Genomic DNA, 10,648 nt, shown 5'->3' with positions numbered 1-10,648 from the left:
CTGGAGGACGTGGAAGGGGGGGGGGCACGAGCAGACCCTGTGGAGGGTGCTTCCACTGTCCCGTTTCTCTCGTGCATTCGCACACTCTCATGAACAAAGGAAAAAAATGTAAACAAAACAAAAACTTCTGGAGTGTACACAGAATAGGATAGTCTCCATCTGAGCTCTTGCTCTGGGAGCCCGGACTGCTCCCCAGACTACCCCAGGGTACAGCCTCGCCCCGCCCCCCATCGCCGGTGCCCTGGGTAACAATGCAGCCATCCAGGACCCAGAGTCCTGCACAGAGGGGCTCACAGCCTGAGAGGGAGGGTGCAGCCTCCTCACCCCAGGCCTACTCATGGTGCTCACTTGTCCAGGCGCCAGATCTGAACCCTGGCTGGGCCGCTCACTCCTTGTGTGAGTGCTTTAGCATACTTCTGAAACCTGTTTTCCTCCTGGCAAAAAAAAAGGGTACCTATGACACCCATTCTGCTGGGCCCTCAATAGTCCCTATGTGTAAGCACTGTTTCAAGCAGTGATGGCAGCTCGTTCTCGTGACAGTCTCTCTCCATCCAGCGAAGCTGTCCTGGCCTCCACCGCCTCACTCTGCCAACCTTAGGATGAGCTCCGCCCCTCCACACGCCCAGCTTTCCATCAAGCAAGGCTGGCTTCACCCACCAGTTCCCACCTGTACCCTGTGCAGTTTCAGAGCCCCGCACTCAGAAGAGCCCCACTCTTATTCTAATGGTCTGCTGTCATAGTCTCAAAATTCTTATCTCTGAACTTTGGCTTTAAGTCCAATGGGACAGCATGAGGGTGAACAGAAGTGATCTGAGCAGTTCCTGCTACCCTGTTGGCATACGGTGTTCCTGATGCCCCAGGAGCACAGAATTCCAGTGGACTCCAATGAAGTAAGTCCCAAAGCGAGTGCAAGGTTACACGGTAAGCAGCAACCATCAACCAGGACATCATGCTTTCCAAATCACACCAGAGCTCGCTTCCAACACAGTAGAGGGCAGTAGCGTTCTAAGAAACAGCAAGTTTCTTAGCGTGAAAAAAGGTTTCTTCCTTAAACCAAGGAACCATCATAACCTTTCTGACGTGTTACTTACCTGCACTAACCACCATTTACACTGCAAATGACACGAGGAAAGGAAAGGACAGAACAATTGTGTTCCAAAGGCAGTGCTGAGAGAATGTACACTTCAAGAAGGCAAAGATTCCTTCTGTGCAAAAAACTCCACCGTTCTGCTGGAAGCTGAGATACAAATGAGCCATCTCAGATACTCCACATGTAAGTTATATGCTCTTATACTTGCATTTCAAGTTGCCATTGTACGGTGTAAAAAAAAAAATAACAGAACCCTTCATGCTAACCATTTAAAATTTTGGAGACCAGCACATGGCATAGTAGTTACGTTACTGGACTCCCACATGGCCGACTGTGGGTTGAGTCCCGGGCCCAACGGCTTAAAATTCATACCAGGTGCGTGAGTGTGCATATCCAAAATCCCGAGAGGAGAATGGAGAAGGGACTGTGGCATGGCCAACCCCCCTGGGGGGGTGATTTCTCACTCTGTCTCTCCAGCAAGCACACAGCTCCCCACAGCAAAAATCTCTCAAATTTTTTTTAATTTTTAATTTTCCCTTACTTAGATCATTAAATACCACATCAAAAACACCTTGATAAGAAAAGAGAAGGGGAGAAAGCTGCTTCTACCTTAGTTTCTACCTTAGTACCTTAGGGGCACATTTTCTTTTCCTGCTTTCTGAACAAGAGGCTCTCTCTATCCCAGGCAGTGGACAGAGCAGGTCAGGCTCCTCAGTCCTGAAGCAGAAGTGAGCCTTCCCCCCTTGCCCAAGGCTTATCTCCAGTTGTGAGCAGCAGGACCTGCCCACCACAGCCCCAGAATGTGTCCAACAGAGTTCTCTTCCAGTGCCTTCGTATGTTAGTTAGCATTTGTGAAACTGCGCCTGCTCTCTGTATACAAAGGAGTTTGACAAGGTTCATGAGAAAACAGAATTAAAGTACAATTTGTTTTAGTGCAAAACAAATCTTTAATCCACACATTCCCATGATAGCTTTTCCACAAACTTTTTGAACACACCACCACCACCACATGTATGGTTAGGGAAGGAAAGAATGCTGGCAGGGAGGCCAACCTGGGAAACTCAGCACCACCTCCAAAACTCCGCTCTTCTGCTCAGAACCATCTTGGGTCGAGCCCTCCTCGCTGCTGCTTCTCGACATCTGATGGGCAGTGGGGACACAGTAGGAGCTCATGGCTCTGACAAGACCCTTGTGACACAAGGAAAGCTAGCAGACACCTAAAAGTCAAGTACCCTAGATTACCCCAAGACTGTTGAGGTCTTTACCATCAGCCCAGAAACTGCCCTTCCTACCTGCACCAAAGGCCAAATTTCTGAGAACCTTCCTCCAACCTGAAGAAAAATGGCGAGGAAGCAGGATGGGAGCAAGCTGGGATCTCTGAGGGCATCCAGGCTCCTTCAGGCTTTTTGATTATAACACTGCTCTTCCTCGTAAGCATAAAACACAGGACAACAGCATAAAGACCTACAATTCCTATAAATTATGAAACATCTCTTCTTCCTGAAGAAATGTTTCCTATATCCAGGTTACAAGCCTTGGCTCCACACTAGGCTATGTATCCGCTGACTGGGGAGGAGAAGAATGTGCACCCAGAAACAGAAACCCTGACCTCACCTCACTACAGGGCAGGTATCTGCCAGGGGACTCCCAAAAAGGCCAACCTGGGTGGGTTCTGTCATAATCTTATAACTTCCTCAAATGAGACTTGATGTTAAAAAAGAAATTAAAAAAAAATTAAATACAACCGATAACTATTTGGACAAAGGTGAGGGAGAATAGAAAAGGTCTTTTACAGTCAGAATTTGCTGAGTCCTGCACTTAGGTTTTAAAAGCCACACTAACAGAAAGACAAAGGTGCCAAGTCATTTCAGAAGCCCAAGGTTTCTGCGACTCAACTTCTCTTCCCAACTCTACTTCAGTGTGCTGTCCTGGAGCCTTTGGGGCCTGTGCGCCATCAGGCTTCAAATGCAGCATCCAGGGCTGGACTCAGGGATCCTGGTTCAAACCACAGCTCTGGCCTGCTGGTGGCGCAGTGGTTTAAAAATAAATAAATAAATAAATAAATAATAAAACTGAGGATGTGCCACATGGGAAGGTTCAAGGTTCATGTCAAATATAGTCTGGCACTGATTGAAGCTGAGGGTAAATCACAGCATTAGGACCCTGCTGCTGGGGGCGCTGGCTGGTGGCATGGTAGTTGGGGTGCTAAACTCCCACATAGCTGACTACTGTTCGAATCCCAGCTGGGGGGCGCTGGCTGGTGGCATGGTAGTTGGGGTGCTAAACTCCCACATAGCTGACTACTGTTCGAATCCCAGACCTGGTAGCTTGCTTTCTCACATCGCTTTCTCAGTCTCTGGTCCAATTAAAATAAATAAATAAATTACAATAGCAAATAAGATTATGTAAATAATTCTTTTTTAAAGAATTATTCTATTTAAAATTATTTATTTTGTTAATTTGACCAGAGAGGAACAGAGTGAGAAAGAAAGAGGGAAAGTGAGAAATCAAATCCCCAGTTCTGAGACTCAAACCGTGGTCGGCCATGTGGGAGTCCAGCACCCCTAACCACCATGCCACCTGCCAACTCCAATAATTCTTTTTTTAAAAAGACCCTATTGGGATGCTATGTGTTTGTGTGTCTCTCTTGCTCTTGTGGAAGAAATAAACTTTTTTAAAAACTTAAAAAAAAAAAAATCCTAGCTCCTTGCAAAGTGACTTAAATGCACAAACCCCTTCCTCCAAGGATGCTGCAGCCTTACATGATTATTACTGTGTGAGCCCAGCACATGCTCAGGCCTAGACTCTCCCGAAAGCCACTGAACTCACATCTTTGAATCTGAATGACCGTTAACATCAGGAAAGCTGCATTTTAAAAAGCTTCAATAGTCTGAAACCAGAATGGGGACTCCAAATTACCAATTTTGACAAATGAGGCATCAGTAAGTTACTTCAGCATGTATCTATTTCTAAAATTCAACATGTATATAAAAAATGAATTTATCTGGAAAGTATTGGTTACTTTAGAAAGAAAAAGTTTGCATTTTCATAACAAGTTGTCAAATTTAAGAAAATTCATTTTAATTTAAAATTTAAATCAGAAATAGTGTTTCATATTACAATCTTAAGCTTTTAACTTCTAATCTAATTACTGGGAGATATCTTATTTGTATAATTCTTTCCAATGAGGCAAGCGCTTAAAATTTATTGCAGTCTGTTTCAGAGATTAAGCTTAATTTTTATGACTAGAATATAGTTTTAAGCTATTAAAATGAAATTTTCTAATCATACAAATATGCTATTTTTAAAAAATTAATCTCAATTTCAAAATCCCCAGTAGGATTAAGTAAACATTTCTGTAAAGACTGAAATGGCAAATGACTAGTTAGTCCAGATGGCATGACATGGCCTGGGGTTCACAATGGAGGCCATGAATGGAGTCAGGGGCTGCAACCTCTTAGCTCAGGGCACTTTTACAAGGTTCAGCTGACCAACAAAAGAGCACAAAAATGTCCAGTTCACATGCAGGCAAGGTTAATCCACTGATAATATTTTAACAAGAGCAAATTAGCATTATTTATAGCCAGTTTGAACATATTCATTTACCAGGCCAGCAGCCTTCAAATCAAACCTGGGACTCCAGAAAGCAATGTCACAAAGAGCTACTCAGCTACAATGCTCAGAAAAGGGACACATTCCACCCAGAAAAGCAAGAGTCCTGACAATGTGCCCAAGTTCTGCATCATAGGCACTAAAGGAAATTTAACTTGACATACCTCTTTTTTTGTTTTAATTATTTATCTAATTTTATTTATTATTATTTTAAATTTGACCAGAGACAGAGAGGGAAAGTGAAAAAGCAAGTCACCAGGTCCAGGACTTGAACTGCAGCCAGCCAAGTGGGAGTCCAGAGCCCTAACCACCATAACACCTGACAGGTCCATTGCACATACTTCTTGATGAAGAGGTCTCATGGGAGGGACGAGCCTCAACTTTGGGAGTTACATAACCCTGGACAGAAATTCCAGTTCCAACCCTCAGCTACTTTTCTCCCCAAGTTGTTCCTCACTTTCAAAGGAGAATTTCCCAACCTAACCTCCTTCATTGGATTTATTTTCTCTTCTATCTGATTTTTGATTACAGAACAAAATCAGAGTACAAAGTCCACACTTAAAGGATATGTCCCCTAAGTGCCTAAGTGGATACCAATTTCCTAAAAACCCTTCTCTCATAAGGAAGGTTACTTCGTCACAAATAAACAAGCCAAGAGACTGTTACAGACTTTCCTGTATGGGGGCCTTTCTAGCTCCTAGTATAATCACTTTTTAGAAGGGCTAGTCTGGGACAAGCAGTTAGCGTAATGGCTGTCACTGAACTACCATGTAGCTGACCACGGTTCGAGTCCCGGACCCGGTGGATTAAACTCGCGCCAGGCGCATGTGTGTGTATGCCCAAGATCCCGAGAGGAGAATGGAGAAGGGACTGCAGCGTGGCCATCCCCCCTGGGGGGTGATTTCTCGCTTTCTGTCTCTCTGTCTCTGTCTTTATAGCGAGCGGACGCGCCCTATAGCAAAAAAATCTCTAAAAAGAAAAAAAAAAGGGGGAGGGCTACTCTAACAATGTGAGATTTGGTTTCCAAAGGTTAACAGACAAAGAAAGTGATAAAGGCAGCTACCCTCATTGAGAGACTACTCAACACTGCCAGTAGCAGCTCTGACTAAAGCATGTTATAGATTTAACTCCCTTTACTGCCCAAAACCTGTCAGGTTGCAAATATAAGATCTTTTTCACACACAGACATGAGTAAGTACTGGGAAGATGAGTGAGCAAGTAACTGACAGGACTGGTCACAGGTAGCTAAGCTCCAGAGTCCTTGCTCCCCACAGGATGGAACTGCTTCCTGGAACTGAAGTGTGTCCAGACACATACCTTCTATTCCACCAAGATATCCAAATTCATTAAAAGCCAACAGATAGTGTGTACTCTCCCATCACCAGCACACAACAGTGTCACATGGGGCAACCACCAAATGATGCACCTTTCCTTGTGAAATGATTTCTCAAATGCTGGGAACAACTATGTCTGTAGGATTGGATGATCGAAGAAAAGGTTTCAGTCTTGACAAAACAGTCCACAAGGGCAGGCTCAATTACAAACTCATTCATGGATTCTCTCATTAGAAAATTTGATAGGAAGAGTTTAGCTGGCCCCAAGAATCTTACTTTACTTTTCAAAATATACCTAATAAAATCAGATTAAGAATGGTCATCTAGAGACCAGCAGATGTTGTAATGGTTACATGGTTGGACCCTACATAACTGGCCGTGGTTCGAGTCCCGAACCCAGTGGCTTAAAATTCACATCAGGAACATGTGTGTGAGTGCCAACAATCCCAAGAAGAGAATGGAGACAGGACAGGACTGCAGCATGGTCATGCCCCGTGAGGGGTGATTTCTTGTTTTCTGTCTGTCTCTGTCTCTCTGGCGAGTGCACACACCCTATAGTGAAAAAACAAACAAACAAAAAAAAAAACCTCTTAAAAAAAACAGTCATCTATCAGGAGCCAGCAGGTGGCAAGGTGGTTAAGGTGCTGGATTCCCACATGGCTGACCACAGGTAAGTCCCAGACCCAGCGGCTTGAAAATCACACCAAGTGCATGTACATGCATGCCCAAAATCCTGAGAGGAGAATGAAAGAGAAGGGATTGCATCACCCCCAGGAGGTGACTTGTCACTTTTCCTCACAGGGTGATTTCTCACTTTCCCTCACTCTGTCTCTCTCCAGCAAGCACACATGCCCTACTGTAAAAATCTACCAAAAAAAAAGCCACCTATCTCATTTGCATGAACAAGCTCTTTAGACCATCCTTCTATCTAGCCAAAAACACCTATAAAACAGAAATATGCTTCACTGTCATCCCAACTTAGCTATTCTTAACACTCATCCTGACTCAAGCTGGGATGTTCAATCAAGGATGAGGTCACAAAGACCTGTGCCATACAAGAGTCAACCAAAAGGGAGGGAGGTCCTCCTAAAACATACTATCAGAGCAACAGCCTCTGGTCAGAAATTGGAGTAGGTACTTATAGTTGCTACTTATACATCTGGTTTACTTGGACATGGGCTGGGGGTGGGGAATGGAGATCTAGTTTATCAAATCGGTGATAGCAAGGCTATTCTTGTTTAGAATGAGACGAGGTTAACATTTGCTCACAATGGAATGAGACAGGTCACACAGAGGCAGTATGTAGATGATTTAAGTTTGGGATAAATATTAAGTAAATTATTAACCCTCTTCCATGACTCACACGCATTCTTGAGGCTAATAGATTAATAAAATTAAAATTCGATTTCTATGTGTACTTCTGAAGTTTTACTTACACAATGATTTTTATTTTAAATGGGGGGTGGTAGGGGTTCTCATTGACCAAGGCCCCGGCCTTATTTAATTATAGACAGTGGCAAGAAACACACCAGCATGGGCATCCTAACTCCTATAAGGCCACATCCATCATTATGACTTGTACAGGCTGTCCTTTGTGACATAATTCAGCTGTCTCTTCTTTATGCAATCAAAACAGAGAAAGGGAGTGGCCTGAGCTGAAGAGACAGCAGTATCAGTGCTCTGGTGATGAGCTCATCTTCCCTAAGAATATATGCAATTCCTCCTCTGTTGCTCTTACCTAAATTACTGACTTTTACATCCCTTTCCTTACTACCACTAGACAATACTGCAGAGTTTTAACTGCCCAGATCAACAGGCTAGAATAATTTAATAAAGCTAAAACATGCCATAAGATACCAAAAACACGTACGAACCATGGAAATGAATTCAGTCATCCTGTTTAAGGACTATACCAGAGAAGCCTAGTGAAGCAACTACCTTTCACATATGTTAGATGTGGAGGGCCAGCAGGAGGCATGGTGGTGGTAAAGGAGCTGTACTCCTACATGGCCAACTACAGCTCAAGTCCAAGACCCAGTGGACTAAATATCATGCCAGGGATGTGTGTGTGCATACCCAAACTTCCAGGAAAAGAATGGAGGAGAAGGGACTGTACATGGCCAATCCCCCAGGGGGTGATTTCTCACTTTCTCTCTCTTTCTCTCGCTGGCAAGTGCACACATCCTATGGGGGAGGAGAGGGAACCTTACCACAAATGTTAGACTCATGATCAAAAATACTACTTGAATCTTCATGAACTTAAAAATGTTCTCATACTACTTAAAGAGCTAAATCAATATGTTGACTACTATGACTAAAATAAGCTGTGATGTCCACAACTGATAATATTTTCCTGCTTTTTGTCATGACTACCCATTCTTCTAGATGTTAAGATAAAAGTGCTTGGCTATAATATACTCAATGAAAAATCATTTTCCATTTAGATGTTTCTTGGTAATTCATTGTGGATATTTTCTGAAATGAGTCTCTGAACCTGCAAACAGCCTATACTATCCACAATTTCACCAGTGTGGAACTTAGTGATGCCATCAGAAAAATATTTTCAGGTGAATTTTCCCAATGCTGCAAAGACATCTTTCACCAGTGAGGGGAGCCATTGGACTGGTGTATGAGATGTTCTAAGTACTGCCGTGTGCTATACTCAGTTACAGGTCTTCATTTTCTGAAGACTTTCTTAACTGCTACAAGGGGCACACATATTTAAAAAAAAAAAAAAAGATTTAAAGTGGGTTAATTACAGTAACTATATGTTTAACATCACTGTTTTCTTACAATCATTTTTAATTGAATTTGAAGGTGTTTATTGCATTCTATTTTTGGTGGAAAGAAATGTAACATACATTTATTTGTGAAATACACAAAGCTAAACTGGATAAGAAGCATTTTCCTATTCCCAGTCCATTTCTGAGGACTAAATCATGAACTGCTCCATTGTAATAAATCTCTTGTAATAGCTGGACACCAAGTTTAATATTCATTAATTTTCTCCTCTTAGTATAGGCAGCAATTCACCATTTTCTTTCAGTTCCTTAGCAATATCCAATCCCGCAACAAGCTCCCCTTTCACATAGAGCTGAGGGTACGTTGGCCAATTTGAGTAAGCTTTCAATCCTTGTCAGACTTCTTCATCTTCCAATATATTAAATGTTTCATATTCAACACCAGTACTATTCAGTATTTCCAGAATTTGTTTGCTGAATCCACATTTTGCTTCCCTTTTGTTTCCTTTCATAAAGAGCGTCACAGAAGCTTTGTCAGCCCTGTGAGCCTTTCTAATTTGGGAGCCTTGGGGCAAATTGTATCTAGTTCTTCAGATGCTTCTAGCTCTTTAATAATATCAAGTCCTCCTATGAGCTCTCCAGAAACATAGAGCTGAGGATAGGTAGGCCAATTGGAATAGATTTTAAGCCCCTGTTGAACTTCTTAATCTGAGTAGATATCAAAACTGCTAAACTGTTTATTATGCTTGTGAAGAATTTCCACCATCTGCTTGCTGAAACCACAGCATGGCTCTTGAGGAGTTCCCTTCATAAACAACATACAGGGGGCAGCATGGGCTAATTTCTTCTTCTTCTTTTTATTTTTTTGGAGAGGTTTTTGCTATAGGGCCATGTGCTTGCCAGACAGGCAGAGAGAGACAGAGAGACACAAAGTGAGAAATCCCCCCTCAGGGGGGACGGCCATACCGCAATTCCTTCTCCTCCATTTTCTCTCAGGATCTTGGGCACATATGCATATGTGCCCAGTGTGAGTTTTAAGCCACTGGGTCTGGGACTCGAACCACAGTCGACTACATGGGAGTCTAGCAACATAGCCATTATGCTAACTGCTGGTCCAGAGTTAATTTCTTGAAGTGGAGGTTGAGATCTTCTTTAGGGTGCTCATTAGTGTTGGGAGGGATGGAGCCACTAGATGCGTGTTGCTGAACTTTTTTGGTCAACTCTGGGGCATGTGCACCATCTAATCAGTCAATTTTCTGAGAATTCTTCAAAAACAGAAAGGTAGGGAATAGAACTAATTCTATATTTTTCAGATACTTCAGGAACAGCTTCAGCTTCCATCTTCACACATGAAACTTGAGGGTGTTCTTTAGCTAATTCTGCCATTACACCGTTCATCTGTGCACACTATGGAGCCCATGGTGCCCAGAAATGGACCACAAGGAGGGACCCTTAAATATTCAGGCCAGTAATCATCATACAGTTCACCCCCATGAAAAAGTCTCCTATTCATCTCTATGGATCTCTTTTCATAGCCTTCTCAAGGACAAGTACATGAGCCAAACTAGAAGACCTCACAACAGTTCATGAAATAGGAAATCCTTATCTATGGCAACAGGTTAAGTCTGAAGATACAGACATTACCCGTTGACTGACCAACAAACTTTCAAAGCTTCTTTTGAAAAGGAGACAGAACGACCTAATCCGTCAGGGTCTTATCTAACAGTTTTCCTGGTGACAGATGGTGACATAGATGTCCGCTAAGTTAGGCTAAGAAGAAAGCGCCCAGCATGCTGCCAACCTGCGCAAGGAGAGGTTGTGGCCCGCAGCCATGGGGGGCCTCCTCAAGGGTCTCCCCCAGGCCTCGTCCC

At 43.1% G+C, this 10,648-nt stretch overlaps 1 pseudogene; it reads right to left on the bottom strand.

The window, feature by feature from the left end:
* Window positions 1-8,783: 8,783 nt before the first annotated feature.
* On the bottom strand, window positions 8,784-10,418 carry LOC102477410 (glutaredoxin-3-like; annotated as a pseudogene).
* Window positions 10,419-10,648: the final 230 nt, after the last annotated feature.

The sequence above is a fragment of the Tupaia chinensis genome, unplaced genomic scaffold (genome assembly GCF_000334495.1).
Source record: "Tupaia chinensis unplaced genomic scaffold, TupChi_1.0 Scaffold000197_1, whole genome shotgun sequence".
NCBI classification, from domain to species: domain Eukaryota; kingdom Metazoa; phylum Chordata; class Mammalia; order Scandentia; family Tupaiidae; genus Tupaia; species Tupaia belangeri.
This window is presented reverse-complemented; position numbering and strand designations above follow the sequence as displayed.